Source organism: Bufo bufo, chromosome 8 (assembly GCF_905171765.1).
Source record: "Bufo bufo chromosome 8, aBufBuf1.1, whole genome shotgun sequence".
NCBI lineage: Eukaryota > Metazoa > Chordata > Amphibia > Anura > Bufonidae > Bufo > Bufo bufo.
In genome coordinates, this window is record NC_053396.1 from 25,876,361 (window position 1) to 25,897,183 (window position 20,823).

Genomic DNA, 20,823 nt, shown 5'->3' on the forward strand with positions numbered 1-20,823 from the left:
CGAGTGGTAATAGAGACCCTGCAGGACGTGTATGTGAAACTTTAGCGCGCGCACAGGTAGAACAAGAAGACACAAAATCCAATACATCCTGACGCAACCGTGGCCACCAAAAACGACGAGACAATAGCTCCAAGGTTGCTTTACTACCCGGGTGCCCAGCAAGTGCCGAATTATGATGTTCCTTTAATAATTCGAAACGCAGGTTCAACGGTACAAACAATTTCTCTGAGGGGCAAGAGACCGGGGCGTCCCCCTGGGCCTCTAACACCTTCCCCTCCAGAACAGAGTGTACCGCAGAAACAACCACTCCTCTTTGAAGAATGGGCACCGGATCACTCACATTACCCCCTCCAGGGAAACAACGAGATAGTGCATCAGCCTTGGTATTCTTTGCCCCAGGACGATAGGTAATCACAAAGTTAAACCTGGTAAAAAATAGCGACCACCTAGCTTGTCTAGGGGTGAGACGCTTAGCTGATTCGAGGTACAGAAGATTTTTGTGGTCCGTAATCACAGTGACGGGGTGGACTGCCCCCTCTAAAAAGTGACGCCATTCTTCAAACGTTAGTTTAATAGCTAATAGTTCCCTATTGCCAATATCATAGTTCTTTTCTGCTGCAGATAGTTTTTTAGAAAAGAAAGCACAAGGACGCCACTTGCCAGGAGACGGACCCTGAGACAGCACAGCCCCCACTCCCACCTCTGACGCATCTACTTCAACAATAAAAGGCTGGGAGACATCAGGTTGGACTAGTACAGGTGCTGAGGTAAACCTCTCTTTTAGAGAGGAAAAAGCAACTTTAGCGGCGTCAGACCATTTAGAAAAATCAGTCCCCTTCTTAGTCATGTCAGTAAGGGGTTTTACAATAAGTGAATAATTTTTAATGAATTTCCTATAGAAATTTGCGAAGCCCAAGAACCATTGCAGTGCTTTGAGGTTCTCAGGAAGATCCCAATCTAAAATTGCCTGGACCTTCCTAGGATCCATACGGAAACCTGAAGCAGATAAAAAATAACCTAGGAATTGTATCTCCTGAACGGCGAAGACACATTTTTCAATTTTAGCATATAATTTATTCGTCCGTAGGACCTGCAGTACTTGTCTGACATGCACCTCATGTGTTCTCAGATCAGACGAATAAATTAAAATATCATCTAGGTATATTACCACAAACCTGCCGATTAGATGACTAAAAATGTCATTAACGAAATGTTGGAAGACAGCAGGAGCATTGGTCAGACCGAAAGGCATAACAAGATTTTCATAATGCCCCTCAAGGGTGTTAAAAGCTGTCTTCCACTCATCCCCCTCCTTAATACGAATCAGATTGTAGGCCCCCCTAAGATCAAGTTTGGAGAACCACCTAGCACCCGCAATCTGGTTAAACAGGTCAGGAATGAGAGGAAGAGGGTATGGGTCTCGGATGGTTATCCAATTTAATTCGCGAAAATCTAGGCAAGGACGCAGGCCCCCATCTTTCTTTTTAACGAAGAAAAACCCTGCAGCCACGGGTGAAGAAGAGGGTCTGATGTGTCCCTTAGCCAAGCTCTCGGAGATATAATCTTTCATGGATTGTCTCTCTGGACCTGAAAGATTATATAACCTGGTCTTGGGTAATTTTGCGCCGGGAATCAGGTTAACCGGGCAATCATAAGGACGGTGAGGTGGTAACTTCTGACAACCCTTTTCAGAAAAACTTCCTCAAAATCCGAAATAAATGTAGGTAGAGTAGCTATGGAGGCGACTAAGCAATTGCTATTTAAGCAATTTTCTCTGCACTGCTCACTCCACTCCAATATCTCCCTGGCCTGCCAATCCACCACTGGATTGTGCGCTACCAACCAGGGAAGACCCAGCACTACCGGAGTGGGAAGCCCCTCCAGAACATAACATGAAAGCATCTCGTTATGGTGGTCCCCTACCCGAAGGTGTAAATTATGAACAATGTGGGTGAGGTTTCTCTGAGACAGAGGAGCAGAATCAATAGCGAATATGGGAATAGGTCTCTGTAGCGTACAGAGAGACAAACCCATAGTGCGGGCAAAATGGGCATCTATCAAATTTACCCCTGCTCCACTGTCTAGAAAGAAAGAAATAGTCTCCGTCTTATCACCAAAAACAATAACCGCTGGCAACACAAATTGCGATGTACGTATGGAGGAAACGTATACCCCCCGGCTGACATCCTCCACACAGCCTGGGGTTAGTAGTTTTCCGACGGTCTTTTGTTTCTGAGGAAAGCAGGACAGACATTAATGAAATGACCCCTCTCCCCACAAAAAAAACAAACCCCACGCCTACGGCGAGCCTCAGGAGGATGGACCTGACGAGTAGTTCCTCCTAGCTGCATAGGCTCGTCTAAGTCCGTACAGACTAACTGCTGCTTGGGAGGGTTTACCAATGGCTCCGTTTTTTTCAACCTGTCCCTAAGGCGTCTATCTATTCGGATAGAAAGGGACATAACCGCATCAAGGGAAAAGGGGGTCTCATATAATGCAAGCGTATCCTTAACCCTTTCGGATAACCCAGAGCAGAACTGACTCCTGAGAGCCGGGTCGTTCCATTGGGTATCCGTAGCCCATACTAGAGGAGCAATACTCCTCTACCGGCCGCTCTCCTTGTAGGAGTCTCCGTAATCTTGATTCAGCCAGTGCGACTCGGTCAGGGTCGTCATATATGAGACCCAAGGCCCCGAAAAACTCATCCACTGACCGAAGAGCCTGGGAATCAGTAGGTAAAGAGAACGCCCAGGACTGCGGGTCCCCCTGCAGCAAGGAAAAAGCAACCCCCACCCGCTGGCGCAGTTTAAAATATAATTTACAGGCCTCACGGAATGTCAAAAACTTGTCCCTTCCCCCAGAAAATCTGTCAGGGAGAGGGACCTTGGGTTCCGCAACAACCTGGTTACCAGTAGCAACCGCTGGGCTTGCGGTCAGTTGTAATTGCTGTCCCTATAGTGCCCCCAATAATGTGCCAGTAATAACAGCCCCCCATCATGTGCCAGTAATAACAGCCCCCATCATGTGCCAGTAATGACAGCCCCCCCATATGTGCCAGTAATGACAGCCCCCCATATGTGCCAGTAATGACATCCCCCATATGTGCCAGTAATGACAGCTTCCCCATATGTGCCAGTAATGACAGCCCCCAGCATTATGTGCCAGTAATGACAGGCCCCTCCATTATGTGCCAGTAATGACAGCCCCCCCATTATGTGCCAGTAATGACAGCCCCCCCATTATGTGCTAGTAATGACAGCCCCCCATTATGTGCCAGTAATGACAGCCCCCCATTATGTGCCAGTAATGACAGCCCCCTATTATGTGCCAGTAATGACAGCCCCCCATTATGTGCCAGTAATGACAGCCCCCCATTATGTGCCAGTAATGACAGCCCCCCATTATGTGCCAGTAATGACAGCCCCCCATTATGTGCCAGTAGCCAGAGCCCCCCAATTATGTGCCAGTAGCCAGAGTCCCCCATTATGTGCCAGTACCTTGAGCCCCCCATTATGTGCCAGTAGCTTCCAATATTGTACACAAAAAAAAATAAACACTTATACTTACCTCCTTGGCAGCGATGCGATGCAGGCCTCTTCCGGCCTGTGTCCCGCGCTGTACGGCTCAGGCGGCGCGATGACTTCATCGCACCGCCTGCGCCGGCCTCTGATAGGCTGCTGGCCTAGTGCCTGCAGCCTATCAGAGGAAGGGAAAGGGACACGCCTCTCCCTCCCCTGCCTCAGCACAGCCATCTGTATCGCTGTTCTGAGGACAGCGATACAGATGACTATGGAGATGAAAGTTTCCACAATGGAAGCGTTCATCTCCCTGTGCCCCGCCGCCGCCCCCCCACTTCTGAGCAGCTCGGGGGGGGGGGGCAATTGCCCTGGATCCGCCAGTGACCCTACCTAAGATAATCGTCCAAAAACTGAAAAAACTAAGGCTCTTAGAATATGGAGGCACTAAAACATGATTTTTTTTTGTTTCAAAAATGATATTATTGTGTAAAACTTAAACAAATAAATAAAAGTATACATATTCGGTATTGCCACGTCCGTAACAACCGGCTCTATAAAAATATCACATGACCTAATGCCTTAGGTGAACACCGTAAAAAAAAAAAAAACTGTAAAAAAAAAAGCCATTTTTTGTCACCTTACATCACAAAAAGTGTAATAGCAAGTGATCAAAAAGTCATATGCGCCAAAATAGTGCCAATCAAACCGTCATCTCATCCCACAAAAATTATACCCTACCTAAGATAATCGCCCAAAAACTGAAAAAACTATGGCTTTCAGACTTTTTTTGGAGTTTCTACTCTAGGGGTGCATCAGGGGGGCTTCAAATGGGACATGGTGTCAAAAATACAGTCCAGCAAAATCTGCCTTCCAAAAACCATATGGCGTTCCTTTCCTTCTGCGCAATGCCGTGTGCCCGTACAGCAGTTTACGACCACATATGGGGTGTTTCTGTAAACTACAGAATCAGGGCCATAAATATTGAGTTTTGTTTGGCTGTTAACCCTTGCTTTCTAACTGGAAAAAATTGATTCAAATGGAAAATCTGCCAAAAAAGTGAAATTTTTAAATCTTATCTCTATTTTCCATTAATTCTTGTGGAACACCTAAAGGGTTAACAAAGTTTGTAAAATCTGTTTTGAATATCTTGAGGGGTGTAGTTTGTAAAATAGGGTCATTTTTCGGTGGTTTCTATTATGTAATCCTCACAAATTGACTTCAGACCTGAACTGGTCCTGAAAAAGTACCGTAAGTTTTAGAAATTTTCTGAAAAATGTCAAGATTTGCTTCTAAACTTCTAAGCCTTTTAACGTCCCCCAAAAATAAAATGGCATTCACAAAATGATCCAAACATGAAGTAGACATATGGGTAATGTAAAGTAATAATTAATTTTGGAGATATTACTATCTATTCTACAAGTAGAGAAATGGAAATTTGGAAATTTGCTAATTTTTCCAAATTTGTGGTAAATTTAGAAATTTTTTATAAATAAAAAATAATAATTTTAATTACATTTTACCACTGTCATGAAGTACAATACGTGACGAGAAAACAATCTCAGAATGGCCTGGATAAGTAAAAGCATTTTAAAGTTATCACCACATAAAGTGACACATGTCAGATTTGCAAAAAATGGCCTGGTCCTTAAGGTGAAAAATGGCAGGGTCCTGAAGAGGTTAATATAAGTATATACAGACATGTGTATAAATACATGGGCATACACACATATCTATATATACAGTGGGATGCGAAAGTTTGGGCAACCTTGTTAATCGTCATGATTTTCCTGTATAAATCGTTGGTTGTTACGATAAAAAATGTCAGTTAATTATATCATATAGGAGACACACACAGTGATATTTGAGAAGTGAAATTAAGTTTATTGGATTCACAGAAAGTGTCCTATAATTGTTTAAACAAAATTAGGCAGGTGCATAAATTTGGGCACCACAAAAAAGAAATGAAATCAATATTTAGTAGATCCTCCTTTTGCAGAAATTTCTGCCTCTAAACGCTTCCTGTAGGTTCCAATGAGAGTCTGGATTCTAATTGAAGGTACTTTGGACCATTCCTCTTTAGTTCATTCAGGTTTGATGGCTTCCGAGCATGGACAGCTCTCTTTAAGTCACACCACAGATTTTCAGTTATATTCAGGTCTGGGGACTGAGATGGCCATTCCAGAACGTTGTACTTGTTCCTCTGCATAAATGCCTTAGTGGATTTTGAGCAGTGTTTAGGGTCGTTGTCTTGTTGAAAGATCCAGCCCCGGCGCAGCTTCAGCTTTGTCACTGATTCCTGGACATTGGTCTCCAGAATCTGCTGATACTGAGTGGAATCCATGCGTCCCTCAACTTTGACAAGATTCCCAGTCCCCGCACTGGCCACACAGCCCCACAGCATGATGGAACCACCACCATATTTTACTGTAGGAAGCTGGTGTTTTTCTTGGAATGCCGTGTTCTTTTTCCTCCATGCATAACGCCCCTTGTTATGGCCAAATAACTCAATTTTAGTTTTATCAGTCCACAGCACCTTATTCCAAAATGAAGCTGGTTTGTCCAAATGTGCTTTAGCCCACCTCAAGAGGCACTTTTTGTTCTGTGGGCGGAGAAAAGGCTTCCTCTGCATCACTCTCGCATACAGCATCTCCTTGTGTAAAGTGCGCCGAATGGTTGAACGATGCACAGTGACTCCATCTGCAGCAAGATGATGTTGTAGGTCTTTGGTGCTGGTCTGTGGGTTGACTCTGACTGTTCTCACCATTCGTCGCTTCTATCGGAGATTTTTCTTGGTCTGCCACTTCGAGCCTTAACTTGAACTGAGCCTGTGGTCTTCCATTTCCTCAATATGTTCCTAACTGTGGAAACAGACGGCTGAAATCTCTGAGACAGCTTTCTGTATCCTTCCCCTAAACCATGATGGTGAACAATCTTTGTCTTCAGGTCATTTGAGAGTTGTTTTGAGACCCCCATGTTGCTACTCTTCAGAGAAAATTAAAAGAGGAGGGAAACTTACAATTGACCCCCTTAAATACTCTTTCTCATAATTGGATTCACCTGTGTATGTAGGTCAGAGGTCACTGAGCTTACCAAGCCAATTTGAGTTCCAATAATTTGTTCTAAAGGTTTTGGAATCAATAAAATGACAACAGTGCCCACATTTATGCACCTGCCTAATTTTGTTTAAACAATTATAGCACACTTTCTGTAAATCCAATAAACTTCATTTCACTTCTCAAATATCACTGTGTGTGTCTCCTATATGATATATTTAACTGACATTTTTTATCGTAACAACCAACGATTTATACAGGAAAATCATGACGATTAACAAGGTTGCCCAAACTTTCACATCCCACTGTAAGACTTAGTCAACTGAGCCTCAATCTCCTCCTTCTGCCTCTGCATCTCTACTAACTGTGATTCTATACTAGCCACCTGCGTATCTCGGTCAACGGTAGACTGTACATTCTCTGCCAGCTGTGCCCGCAATGCCGAAACCTGGTTCGAATTACTGGCACAGCAGTGGCAATGAATGGTCGGAGGAATTGTCTCTGTTGACCAAGACACCAGCGCAACTTGTTTTGGCTTGCAGATGCTAACCTCAAATGTATGCACAAGTTTGGCTAGCATCTGAAGCCATTTGGTCGCCTTATTCAATACCGTCCGTTTGTTAACACAAATTTTGTCATAACTACAAGCCTGTGCCAACAAATTGGACCACAGCATTTCTGCTGACTTGTAAGTGGTGGGGAGGATAGGGTTAAATGTACTGTGTTTTGCTAAGTGCTGTAGTGTGGAGAAGTCCTTGGTTTGCTTGGAGGAGGTCATCTAGTTCTAGGAACGCCTTCTCCCGTCCAACCAAACTTCTTCTGACCAGCTCCAACGGTGATGGTTCTATCACAGTGACGGTATGTGACGACTTCTTCCGTGGACGCTCGCGTATTTCGAGGTTTGTGTAAGGCAATAAGAAAATCGTTACTATCCAAGAATCAAAAGATTTTAGGTACTCTGCTGTAGATATTGCCTTGTGTCTGCTTCTGATTGAAAAAAATGCTTTACCTGTCCGAACTATCAGGCCCTGGACGCGCAGAAACCCTGTCCGCGTCTCTCTTGTCTGAGTAGTTCACAGAGTAAGCGATATTTCTTCACCAAAACTAAACACAAAAACAAATTCTTAGCTGTGGGCCTGGCTCGCCAATGTAAAAGGGAATATTAATTATTGATATTTTGGGTAATCTCAATAATATTCAGAAATAGGCGTGAGTCGTCTATTGATGACTCCGCCTATTTATACCTTAAAAGAAACTACCTCTGTTGCCTTACCTAATTTCCTGAACTACGTGTGAATTACTACTACGGTGGCGACTACTACAATAAATGACTATACGCTGTACTTTGAATAATAAAAGGAATTTTTTAAAACAATTACACGTCTACAGTCTATTATTGCTATAATTATATATATTTATATAAATGGACATATAACTATATATACTTATAGTCGCACACTGTAATACATTAACAACGCTATAATACTCCTAAACTACTCTACACACAGTACAATATTCTAATATTCCACCCCAAACTCTACCTAAACATTACACTTACATACACAAGAAAAAGGAAAAAGTCTGGTACCGTGTTAGCCAATAGAAAACTAGTTTAGTGCTCTCAATAAGAGAAACAAAATAAGAGTATTACAGGTTTGATACCTTTTAATGGCTAACAAAAATAGAAGTAATGATGTTACATAGCGAGCTTTCGAGACATCACCAGTCCCTTCATCAGGCGTACTACAAGAATATCTGAAGAAACAGCAATATATATACAATAAGAACAGAGACATGGGGGAATGAACGGACATTTGAAAAGATCTTCAGAATGAGTCCTTAATTATCTTGCAGATAAGGGGTGTAAAAGTTTTATGGTCTCTACATTGATGTTATCTCAGAGACCTGGTGGCCCAACTATGTCTATAGAAGACTCTTAAGATCTTGTGTGTGTGATAAATCCCGGGGACAAATTTAGTCCAGTATTCAAAGTGTCAAGCAGTGTTATAAATTTGTATTCCCAAATTCTTCTAGCTCTTTGGGATTTGAAGTTACCTTTTAATATGAGAACTTTCATGTGTTCTTCATTGTGTCCTGGGCTACATAAATGCTTAGCCATAGGAAAGTGCAGCTTCTTCTCTTTAATTGTGTGGCAGTGGCACCTCATCCTTGCATTGAGTTTCTGTCCTGTTTCTCCAACGTAGAGGCCCCCAACAGGACATTTAGTGCAGAGAATCAGATATACAACATTAGATGTAGAACATAGATGTAGAACATGTGTATGTCGCAGGGATCTTATAGTCCTGCTGTGTGTTGGGGATACAGATCTTATCTGTTGTCATTATATGGGAAAAGTCCATCATCTATAGTCAAGCCATCAGATATAACCGAATCTGTTCCAGCCCATCAGACAGGGATGAGCATTTACAATATCTGAAAAGGACATTTTTTCACCAAGGCTATCATCCTGCTTCAATTGAAGATCAGATCACAAGAGCCACCAAGATCCCCAGAAGTCAACTTCTCCAATACAATGAAAAGAAACAGAACCAGCGCGTACCTCTGGTTGTGACCTACAACATACAACTAGAGGTACTGAGGAAAACTGCCAAAATATTACATCATGTCCTACGTAAGGATGAACGACAAAACAAATCTTCCCAGATCCCCCCTTACTAGCTTACCGACAACCTCAAAATCTAAGGAATATTCTGATCAGATCAAGTTCAAGGCCATGTACCACAGAAAAAGGAACCCATCCCTGTAATATAAGAAGATGCAAAACCTGTTCCCATATAATGACAACAGATAAGATCCCGATCATTCAGTTTGTTCAGGTAGTCAGCTGACCTCATTCTTGGAGCACATACTGTTGCTAAACCTAGACCTGACCAACTGCAGCAACCCTAGATCATAGCACTGCCCCCGGAGGTTTGTACAGGAGGCACTAGGCATGATGGGGGCATCACTTCATCTGCCTCTCTTCTTAACCTGATGCACCCATCAGTCTGGAACAGGGTAAATCTGGACTCATCAGAACACATCACCTTCTTCCATTGCTCTCCAGAGTCCAATCTGTATGCTCCCTAGCAAATTGAAGCCTTTTTTTCTGGTTTGCCTCATTGATTTGTGGTTTTCTTATGGCTACACAGCTGTTCGGTCCCAATCCCTTGAGTTCCCTTCGCATTGTGCGTGTGGAAATGCTCTTACTTTCACTATTAAACATAGCCCTAAGTTCTACTGTTGTTTTTCTTCGATTTGATTTCCCTAAAAGCTTAAGTGATCGCCGATCACGATAATTTCTTCCTCGAATACGATGGGTCCCCTCTATCCTTCCAGTTTTTAATAATGCGTTGGACAGTTCTTAACCCAATTTTAGTACTTTCTACAATCTCCTTAGGCTACTTTCACACTGGTGTTTTGGCTTTCCGTTTGCAAGATCTGTTCAGGGCTCTCACAAGCGGTCCAAAATGGATCAGTTTTGCCCTAATGCATTCTGAATGGCAAAGGATCCGCTCCCCATTGACTTACATTGTCATGTGTCAAATATCTGTGCTGATTGATTTCTTAAAGGGTTCTCTCAGGAATAGTATAAACATGTCCTCCAGCAATTTGTCCCAGAATGTGACTACAAGTAGAAGGTTGCCTCCACTTCTACAGATGCTTAGGAGTGCGGGCCTCGTTACACTGCTCTCTGGCACCAGCATTCCCCTTACACTGAACCTTTGATTCTACTAAAGCGGTTTAGAAACTGAAAGTGGCACTGTAATTGGTTGTTGTGGGCCAGTGGTGCTGTCTGATGCTCACAAGTAAAGTAGACGTATGTGACTACGTTGGTGTACAGTTGCAGACTTTTTTGAGGGAGAGATAGAAAAATCATAACAAGTATGACTACAGTCTTAAAGTGGTTGTGCAGCGTCATGATATTGATGACTACCCTCAGTAGATTTCCGTGGGTCGAACTGCCAGAATCCCCACCGATCAGCTGTTTGAGAAGGCCACGGCACTTCGGTGAGTGCCGCAGCTTCCTTGGAGCTCACCAAGCACAGCACCATACATTGTATAGTGGCAGTGCTTGGTATTGCAGCTCAGCCCTATTCACTTGAATGGGACTGAACTGCTTCTAGGCCACGTGACCAATATACGGTGATGTCAGGCCTAGGAAGAGGGCAAAGTGCTTGCGGAGCGCTACTGCCTCTTCCAACAACTGATCTGCAGGGTTCCCGGAAGTCAGACCCCCGTCAATCTCATATTTCCTGAGGATAGGTCATCAATATCAAGTTCCCGGAGAACCCCTTTAAGCTGTTCCTACACGTTAGACATAAACATGACCTAACCCGCCAATCGTCTAATGCAGGGATACCCAACCTGTGTCCCTCCAGCTGTTGAAAAACTACAACTCCCAGCATGCCTGGACAGCTTACAGCTACTAGGGCATGCTGGGAGTTTTAGTTTTGCAACAGCTGGAGGGCCGCAGGTTGAGCATCCCTGGTCTAATGTGTAGGGGGGCCTCCATCCAGCAAGGAGTTAATGATCGGGCAGTTGGATTTCAACATGTCAAATCCTTTTGCTCCTGGGAAGATAAGCCACTAGAGATGTTTGGCAACAGCTTTCTAGCCTCTACCATTTTGAAACACATGCATGCTCGGCCCAAACCAATGTCTATGAGAGGGTCAGGTGAATAGCTGTTGGCCTACAGGGTCATGTGTATGGCCAACCTTACACTTCTTTTTTGGACTGTGTTACCTGTAGTAAACATATTATGAGCACACCCACTGTACTGAATCAATATGTAACCAAAAAAAATTATTCTGCCCAGTGAGTATACAGTATACTAGATCAACAAGACGTGAATCTGGAAATTTTTGCCCAATAATTCTGCACGGATTGTATATGAAATATGCAAGTTCCATTAACTTCTATTGTGTTATCCGGCGCTGCGATGAAGATGTGTGCTCTGACCTCTGATGTTTACCTATGGAGTTACTACATACTCTTGAGGAAGTCGTGTAAAGATTGTGCCAGATTTACCCTGGAACAATTCAGCTCTTGATTCTGATACAGAAAAAAAAAAATGTCATCTGTAAACTGAGACTGAACCGCAGTCCCGTCACATGTGCTAATCAGAAGACTGTTATCATGTGCAAGACAAGAGCTATTGTTTGTCCATGTATCCTCAGGGCACCCCTTTAAAGGGATTTTCAGGGCCACTTTTGATTGCCCAGGGTCCAAGACAGGCAGGGATGACGTTTCCTGTAAACCAAGCTCTGCACATAAAAGTCACAATGGAAATACATACACTGACAAGGCAAACACGGTAGGTGGTGACACAATGATGCCGAGCAGCAAACATCTTACAGCAGCTGTAACCCCTGGAGAGAGAAAAAGCAATTCTGTGATATTTTTATTTATTGCTATTATACAATCTATGCTTCAGTGGTTTTATGTCTCATTGAAATTGTAACTGATAGCTTGATTATATGAGCAGGGGTGCACCTAGCCTTTCTGCTGCCTGCGGCGAAAACTGAAATGGCGCCCCAACCCATCCTCCCCCCAATGCCAATTTCTTATCCTAACCCCTTCTCTTCAGCCCTACTGTTCAAGACATACTTGACATAAGTGCCTATCGTGCTTCCCAATACTATACTGCAGAAACAGATAACCCCCCTTCCTCTGCCTCCCTCTTCCCCCTACCTGGTGGTGCCTGAGGCAATCGCCTTACCTTGCCTCATTGGTGGTGCACCCCTGAATATGAGCCTCTAAAGGCTCTTTTTTTTTAATTTTTTTATTCTTTATTTAAATAAATACAAAAGTCCAATTATGCATTAGTAAAGTCATACAATACAATCCTTGTATCAGACATATAGGACAACAATGATATCACATCATACATCAATTCCCATAATAATATCTTATGGCACTTGTGGTATAATGAAAGGAACCTCGTCGAACCGAGGACCCTTTTCGACTGGCCCATAACCATATCAGGCTAAGAAAAGAAAAATCAAATAAGAACATAATCCTAGCATTAAAACAACATTACCAGTATGAGTAAAGTGCATAAATGGACACAGACTAGGAAGAGCCGCCTTAGACAATAACAACAGTAGGAGGATGACAATACACACAGACAATAGACACTAAGGGGGGGTGGGGGGGATGGGTACTGAATATGGGGTAAATCAAAAGTATAGAGTAGAATCCGCAGCTTAGACCAGAAGGTCCTGAAACTCCTGAGACTCCTGAAAAGAAAACCAGGGGGCCCATGAATCAAGAAAGGCTTTATGCTTGGCTCTCAGCTGTGAGGTAAGTTCCTCCATTCTCCGGATCTCCTCCACCTTTTGGATCCAAAAACTGATAGTCGGAGGCACCGAGAGCTTCCACCTCGCGGGGATACATGACCTAGCCGCTATCACCAGGGAGCACAGACAAGACTTCCGGAGAACACTCATTGGCAGATCCGACTAAAGGCTCTTTTATACGGGTTGAGAGTTGGTGCAATTATTGGGAAGGAACGTTCCTAACAAACATTCATTCGTCAGGTGATCGCATCCTTAATGCTGAACCAATGCATGCCGTCAGCAGACTGTCCTGTATAAACAGGGATCTGCTGCTGGCAAACAATGAATCTGCATGGGGACGAGTAAAAGCAGTAGCCATGGCTCGTTCCCATACAGAGGGGATGATTGCTGCATGAAAAAGCAGCTCTCCTCTCTGCTTATCGATTTGCAAAACTGATTATAGTGATTTTACAAGAACACTAGGAATAGACTGTGACCAGGGGTGCACCTAGCCTTTCTGCTGCCTGAGGCAAAAACTGAAACAGCGCCCCCACTTCCCAATGCCAATTTCTTAACCTAACCCCTTCCCTTCAGCCCGTGGCCCTTCGGCTGCCCCCCTCTTGCCCCTACCTGGTACTGACTGAGGCGATCGCCTCACCTGGCCTCATTGGTGGTGCACACCTGACTGTGGCAATAAAGCCGTGCAGCTGTCTCAGTAATTACACAGTATGCAGTTAACGCCCTCTAGTGGTGGCTGCAGGTAGCCCAAATGTTATCTTTTAGGATTTGGAGCTCTGTATCAGAAAAACAAAAGTCCGACCATTATAAAAATGCATGAAGAAATGAATCGGCACAAAATGTTAGACCTGAAAATTACATGGTGTTAAAACCTGGAGACACAGGGGAGATTTATCAACCCCGTATGCCAGTTTTGTGGTGTCCGTTGCGACTAGATGTAGTTGCAAATGCCATTTTTATGCAATCCTAGCTAATTTTCGAAAAAGGGGGCTTGCCGAGGGTGGGGTAGGCCGGTTCATTTATCATAATTTGCGCCAGCTTCCTTGCATAAATGAAGACTGAAATCTACGTCAGCTACGAGCTGACCCAGCACTGTAAGGATACAGCCATTGCCTGTCTTTATGTTAATCCTTGGTTTAGCTGTATATTAAAAATTAAATTAGTTGAGCCCATATTTTTCACATGTAAAACAAGGATCCAGCATTGCCTTTCTCTGAACTGTAGACTTTGTAAAAGGCGTCAAGAAAACTCAGTATTTTTTAATTGCATGTGTACGCTTCAATAAAGTCTACAGTTTGGAGGAAGGCAGTGCTGGATCCTTCTTTTCCATTTTGGGAGTCTTCCCTCACCGTGACACGCCGCATCCACTGACATGATTTAATCCTGGGTTGGAGCTGGTAGGGGAGTTTTTCTTCGTATATCTATTTACATATTTTTCACATAAATGATGTGCTGGACAAATGACGATCTATTAGGCTATCACGCTATAACACATTTGGCGTATGCGCTGGCAAAGCTCATATGATGAACATATCCATTGTCCACCATTCACTCAACAGATTGTCAAAGGAGTGTCATTTTGGCCTCTTTAGGAGTGCTATGCATTGGCTTACTTTTCTTTTTTTTTACTGTATAGAAAAGTGCAATATATTTTTAGTAATGCCCATCCTCTGGCCGATTAGCTGTTTGAGATGGCACCAGTGCTCGCAGTAGCGCAGTGGCCTTCTCATGGCTTTCCCTAGGCCATATGACCTCACATTCATTGGTCACATGGCCTAGGCCTGTGATGGCTAATCTCCGGCACTCCAGCTGTGGTGCAACTACGACTCCCAAGATGCCCCCTTGCTTGGCTGTTCTCAGAACCCCATAGAAATGAATGTAGCATGCTGGGAGTCGTAGTTGCACCACAGCTGGCGTGCCGGAGGTTAGCCATCACTGGCCTAGGCGCAGCTCAGCCCCATTGAAGTGAATGAGGCTGAGTGCGATACCAAGCATGGCCACTATACAGTGTACGGCGCTGTGCTTGGTGAGCAGAGGGAAGACCGCGGTGCTACTGCCAGTGCCTTCTCAAACAGCTGATCGGTGGGAGGCCCAGGTGTTGTCCCCCCACGATCAGATACTGATGACCTATCCAGAGATAAAGTCTCGGAAAACTCTTTTAACCATATGAGTATAAACTTACTTGATGTGCCATAAGCTGGGATGTCAAGAGGATCATTGGGACAGTTTTTAATGGGAGTCAAAAGCAGAAATATGCAACTACATAGATACGTAGCTGCGTACTTCTTGGATATGCATTCCGCTGCATACAACTTCCATTGTTCCTTCTTGTTTCCTTTTTCTATGTTTATTTCTCCCCAGTGTGGAATGCCTTTTGTTCTATGATCACTTGGTGTAGCATTATTGCTGTCTGCAGCTAGGAGTTTATACCACCTTCGTCTACATGATTTTTGTTTTCGGGGGTTGGTTTGAACTTTCACCCTGTGCTTACTTTAGATCTGGGCTAGCAGGTTTCACTATCTCTCTACTGCCGGCCAGTTTGCATTTGCCATTGGCAGTAAATGTGTTAAAAAGTTTTTGTTTGATGCACTTTAGCTTACAGACACCTCCCCATGTCTAGTTCTTCTCCTCCTCCTCCTCCTCCTCTCACACTCTCAAGACCCAGGAACTCTGTGGCTGCGAGTCCTGAATCTTCCTTCTACAGTCACTTTCCAGATCTCATAAAGTCTAGGGATCCATGAGCAAGGTATGTACTAAGAAGTACGAAGCCCTGGCACTATATGTGTGCTAATTTGTTATACTTTCAGTGTTGCATTTTTAGCTTTATGCAGTCTTGCTATTTGATTGATTTCATACAATGGATACAAACTAACCTCAGATGAAAGGACCTAAGATGTATTTGTCCAAACATAGATACACATTTATAGGATGAGACTCTATAAAAGATAGGATGGATGGATAGATACTCGTGACGTGAGTAAGGCTACTTTCACACTAGCGTTTCAGTTTTCCGGTATTGAGTTCCGTCATAGGGGTGTTCTGCCACTTTTCTATACCCGGAGAAAAGTCTATACCCGGAAGTGATGTAGCTGCATCGGAAGTCACGTGGACGCGCTGGAATCAGCTGGAGGAGGGGGTGTGCGCGCTGCGCAAGCGCATTCGGCTAAAGTATAGTAATCTGGCAGAACGCGGCGAGCCCGTAATCTACATTAGTTTGTACCCTCGCGGGCTCGCTTTGCTCGCCACGCATCGGGCTCGGCCTCGCTGCGCTCGGCATTTGCTAAAACTGACTCTGTGCCGCCATTGATAGTAAAGAAAGAAATGGATGGTAAAGAAAGAGATGGATAGTAAAGAAATGGAGGGCTGGGAAAATGCAGGGGCGTTCTGCCAGATTAACATACTTTAGCCGAATGCGCTTGCGCAGCGCGCACACCCCCTCCTCCAGCTGATTCCAACGCGTCCACGTGACTTCCGGTGCAGCTACATCACTTCCGGGTATAGACTTTTCTCCGGGTATAGAAAAGTGGCAGAACACCGGCTCAATACCGGAAAAAAACGCTTCAGTTTTGTCCCCATTCATTGTCAATGGGGACAAAATTGAACTGAACAGAATGAAGCGCTCCAAAATGCAAAGTTTAATCTGTGTTAGGTCCGTTTTTTACCGACCATTGATAGGAAATGCTTTTGAAATTAATTCCAGTGCCCGTGGAATACGGCTGACACACGGACCAAACACGGATCCTACATGGATGAAAACGGGCACATTTTTTCATGGACTTCAAACGGACACGGAAATGTGAAATGAGGCCTATGCGGACAAGGACAGGCATTGTTACAATGGATCGGCAAAAAAAACTGATGCAACACGGACGTCACACGGTTTGTTTTTTGCAGATCCATGTTTTGAGGACTGCATAATACATACGGTCGTGTGCATGAGCCCTAAGGGTGCATTCACATGGCCCTATGTATTTTGCAGTCTGCAAAACGTAGACCCTCAAGAAATACAGACCATATCCGTTTGACGACTCTGTTGCATCGTTTTTTTTTTTTGTTTTTTTTGCAGATCCATTGTAACAATGCCTATTTTTGTCTGCATCCGATCCACAAAAAATGCGGATTGCATGCGGAGCAAAAATATGGTCGTAAGAATGGGCCTAAAGAAGATGGAGCATTCGAAGTGATCAGTGATATCAATGGTTTTCCAGAAATAGCAGTTCTTATAAAGTCTCTTTTGATGCAACTGTAGGTAATAGATGGAGTCCAAATGGTAACCCCTGTATGAGCCTAACATGCCATAATATACACAGTTAGGGCTCATGCACACAAACGTGTGCCGCTTGTGCACTGGGGACCATAAATTGCGGTCCCCAATGCATGGGCATCGTTGAATGGGTCCGGGATCCGACCGCCAAAAAATAGAGCATGTTCTATTTTTTGCTGTGTGCAGGCACAGACCTAAATGCCACAGAAGCGCTCCGCAGTGCTTCCGTGACCTTCCGCTCCATATCTTCTGGATTGCGGACCCATTCAAGTCAATGGGTCCACATCCGTTATACGGAGCACACACGGCCGGCACCCGTATATTGCAGACCCGCTGTTTTCAGGCTACAATATGGGCACAGCCAGCACACATTAGCCCTTAGCTAAAACTGAGTATCACATCCTGCATGAGCACTAGAAACTTATAGATTACTGAGATCAATGGATGCTATGGAAATCCTTGATAGGTGTCGTCATTTTTAATTCCTGCTGCAGGGAACTTGCGCATCTCCATCATATTTAGAATGTGTTCATGGGGTTCATGCCAATGGCTGTATTAATTAGTGTTGAGCGCGAATATTCGAATCGCGAATATCGCCACTTCGAGAATTTGCGAATATTTAGAATATAGTGCTATATATTCGCGAATAGTGTTGATCGCCAATATTCTAATCGCGAATTTTTTATCGCGAATATATTACATTGCCGATTTTCGCAATCAAGTAAATAATTGGAGATCACGAATTCCCGAATTTATGGCGAATTTCCCTTATGCCCATGACAGCACCCTTGAGAGACCGCCTCCATCCAGGACAGGAAACAGGAACTTTCGTGGAGAGCTCTTAAGGAGGAGCATGGCTTCTAGCCACCAGTTCCTGTTTCCTGTCCTATGGATAGGACGGCTTTGTGGAGAGCTAAAGTTATTAGGCTGCAGGTCCCCGAATTACTGTAAAAGGGGGGTCACCTGGTTCGGCGTAAGTCTCCTCTAAGAGCCGCTGAAGAAAGTCTAGTGCTGCCTTCTGGGTCCTGGAAAAGTGTTCGCGATGGTGTTCTGGTGCAGTCCCGGTCACACTGGGAGGTGTGGCCGGCACGCCGGTGCTTCCTGGCAGTGCTCAGAGGGTCCGGGGCCTACCTCTCCTCTCCTTCCGGCTGGTTACAGGCATCGGGGAGGGCCGAGATCCCGCAGAAGACGAGAACCAGAAGTACGTTATACGACTTCTGGTGTTTGGAACACATGCAGCGTGCGTTCCGGAAGTAGAAAGTAAATCTCCTACTAATAGGCCGCATGGAGCACCAGCAGGGACCCGACCAAGGGATTTTACTATTCCCTGGAGCGCGTGGTCAGAAGCAGTCCAGCCAGCCTACAGAGGGTCCGGATTTCTCCTCTTGAAGAACGCTCTATCCTGAATGTCTACTATGGAGGATGAGAGTGGTCAGCGCACTGAACTGCAGGAGGGTCATGAAGTCAGACCGGTACTCCTGGTGGGGTAAGGGGGATTGTTCCCCAGCCTTTTTTATTTCTCCATTATGTTAAAGGGGTTCTCTTTCTCTTGTCTCTATTTTAGACAATTAAAGAGGGGCCTAGAAAGGCTATCTCAAAGACAAGAGGGAAAGAATGTGCTATGTGTGAAAAGAAGCTTGCTCCCTCCTGGCCAAAAATGTTATGTCAGCATTGTGTCGACAAAGTGGTGGAAGAGGAATCCCCATCCCTACTTCAAAGCATTAGAGATATGGTGAAATCTGAAGTATCTGATTCCATGAAAATATTTAAAAAGAGCATCCCTTCCACAAGCTCGGGCAAACAAACCATGTCTACCAAGGCGTCAGATTCAGATTCCTCAGAAGAAAGTGAGCTAGGAGAAATCTTAGATAGTTCGGACTCGTCAGCAGATGAGGAAACCACAGGCAGGCCACTCTTCTCTCCTGATGATACGGAGGCTTTACTAAAGGCAATCCGTGCTACTATGAAAGTAGATGAATCCAGAGATCCGAAATCTGTTCAAGATATTATGTTTGCGGATCTAGGACATAGAAAATCCAGGGTTTTTCCGGTAAACGAAAACATAAAGTTTCTGATCCAAATGGAGTGGAAGAAACCCGATAAAAAATTCTTTGTCCCAAAAAATGTAAAAAGGAAATATCCTTTTGACGAGGCTGACTCTGCTAGTTGGGATAGGCCTCCTAAATTGGATGCCCCCATTGCTAAAATCTCAAAAAAGTCTGCCTTACCATTTGAGGACCTTGGCACCCTTAAGGACCCTATGGATAGACGAGCTGACGTTTAACTGAAAAAAGTTTGGGAGACCTCAGCTCAGGCGTTCAAGCCAAATATTGCCGCCACCTCCACCGCTAGGTCTTTAAAATTGTGGCTGCAGGAATTGGAATCTCACATCCAAAATAAGACTCTGAGGGATCAATTGCTAGCTGTCTTTCCCACCATCCTTAAGGCGGTTGACTTCATATCAGACGCCTCAGCAGATGCGTTGAAATTGAATGCTAGGTCAGCCGCACTTTCTAACTCAGCAAGAAGAGCTATCTGGCTTAAAGAATGGTCTGGAGACGCGGGATCTAAAAATAAACTTTGTGTCATACCTGTCAGGGCGATTATCTTTTTGGGTCTGTTTTGGATGACCTGTTGGATAAGGCGTCCGATAATAAAAAAAGATTCTCTGTCCCCAGATCCCCCAAAAAGCAGCGCTTTTTTTGGAAGAATAAAAAGGAATTTTATAAGGGGCAAAGAAAAGATTTCAGAGGAGGAAATAAAAATAGAAAAGATAAAGGTTTTCTCTTCATTCCTCAGGTTCCAGACCCACTCAGCAATGACGGTTTCTCTCATGTGGGCGGCAGACTCTCTCGTTTCCTTCACGCTTGGGAAAAAATCTCCTCAAGCCTTTGGATATTGGGCATTATAAGGGAAGGTTTTCGTCTGGAGTTTGTCTCTCGTCCACCGGAAAGATTCAAAGTCACAAAAAAGATTCAGCAAAAAACCTAGCTTTACGACAGGAGATTGTTTCTCTTTTAGAGAAAACATTCCTGGTTCCAGTCCCAGATTCAGAAAAAGGGAAAGGTTACTATTCATCCCTCTTTCTGGTTCCCAAACCAGACGGGACGTTCAGAACAATTATAAACTTAAAAGATCTAAATCAGTTTCTCTGTTACAAAAAAATCTGAATGGAGTCAATTCAGTCAGTTTTAAAACATCTATTCCAGGGCTGCTTCATGGCCACCATAGATATAAGAGATGCTTATTACCACATCCTAATTTACGCAGACGGTCAAAAATATCTCAGAGTGGCGGTTTCAATCGAGGATCACATTCATCACTTATAGTATACAGCTCTTCCGTTTGGAATTTCACAGGCTCCCAGACTCTTCACAAAAGTAATGGCAGAAGTCATGGCCCACATAAGAGAGAGAGACATTCTAGTAATTCCGTACTTAGACGATCTTTTAGTAGTAGCAGAGTCAAAGAACCTTCTGGATGTACATCTCAAAGAGGTAGTGCGGATCCTAGAAAAACTGGGTTGGCAAATAAACTGGGGAAAATCGCATCTAATGACTTCCCAAAAATGTGTCTTTCTCGGAATGATCCTGGACTCGGAGAAATCATGTTGTATCCTTCCTCAGAACAAGATAGAGAAACTAACAGAAGGAGTTCAATCCCTAAAAACAAACTATCAGGCAGGCAAT

The 20,823-nt window shown here is 44.1% G+C and overlaps 1 protein-coding gene across 3 annotated transcripts in view; it reads left to right on the plus strand.

Annotated features, from left to right (window-relative positions):
* Positions 1-15,460: 15,460 nt before the first annotated feature.
* The window catches only part of LOC120977673 (ras-related protein rab7-like), a 48,651-nt gene continuing 43,288 nt past the window's right edge, over positions 15,461-20,823 (plus strand). For all 3 annotated transcript variants that reach the window (XM_040405709.1, XM_040405708.1, XM_040405710.1), the window contains exon 1: positions 15,461-15,616. The gene's annotated coding sequence lies outside the window, so the exon portion shown is untranslated. The remainder of the gene's footprint in view (positions 15,617-20,823) is intronic.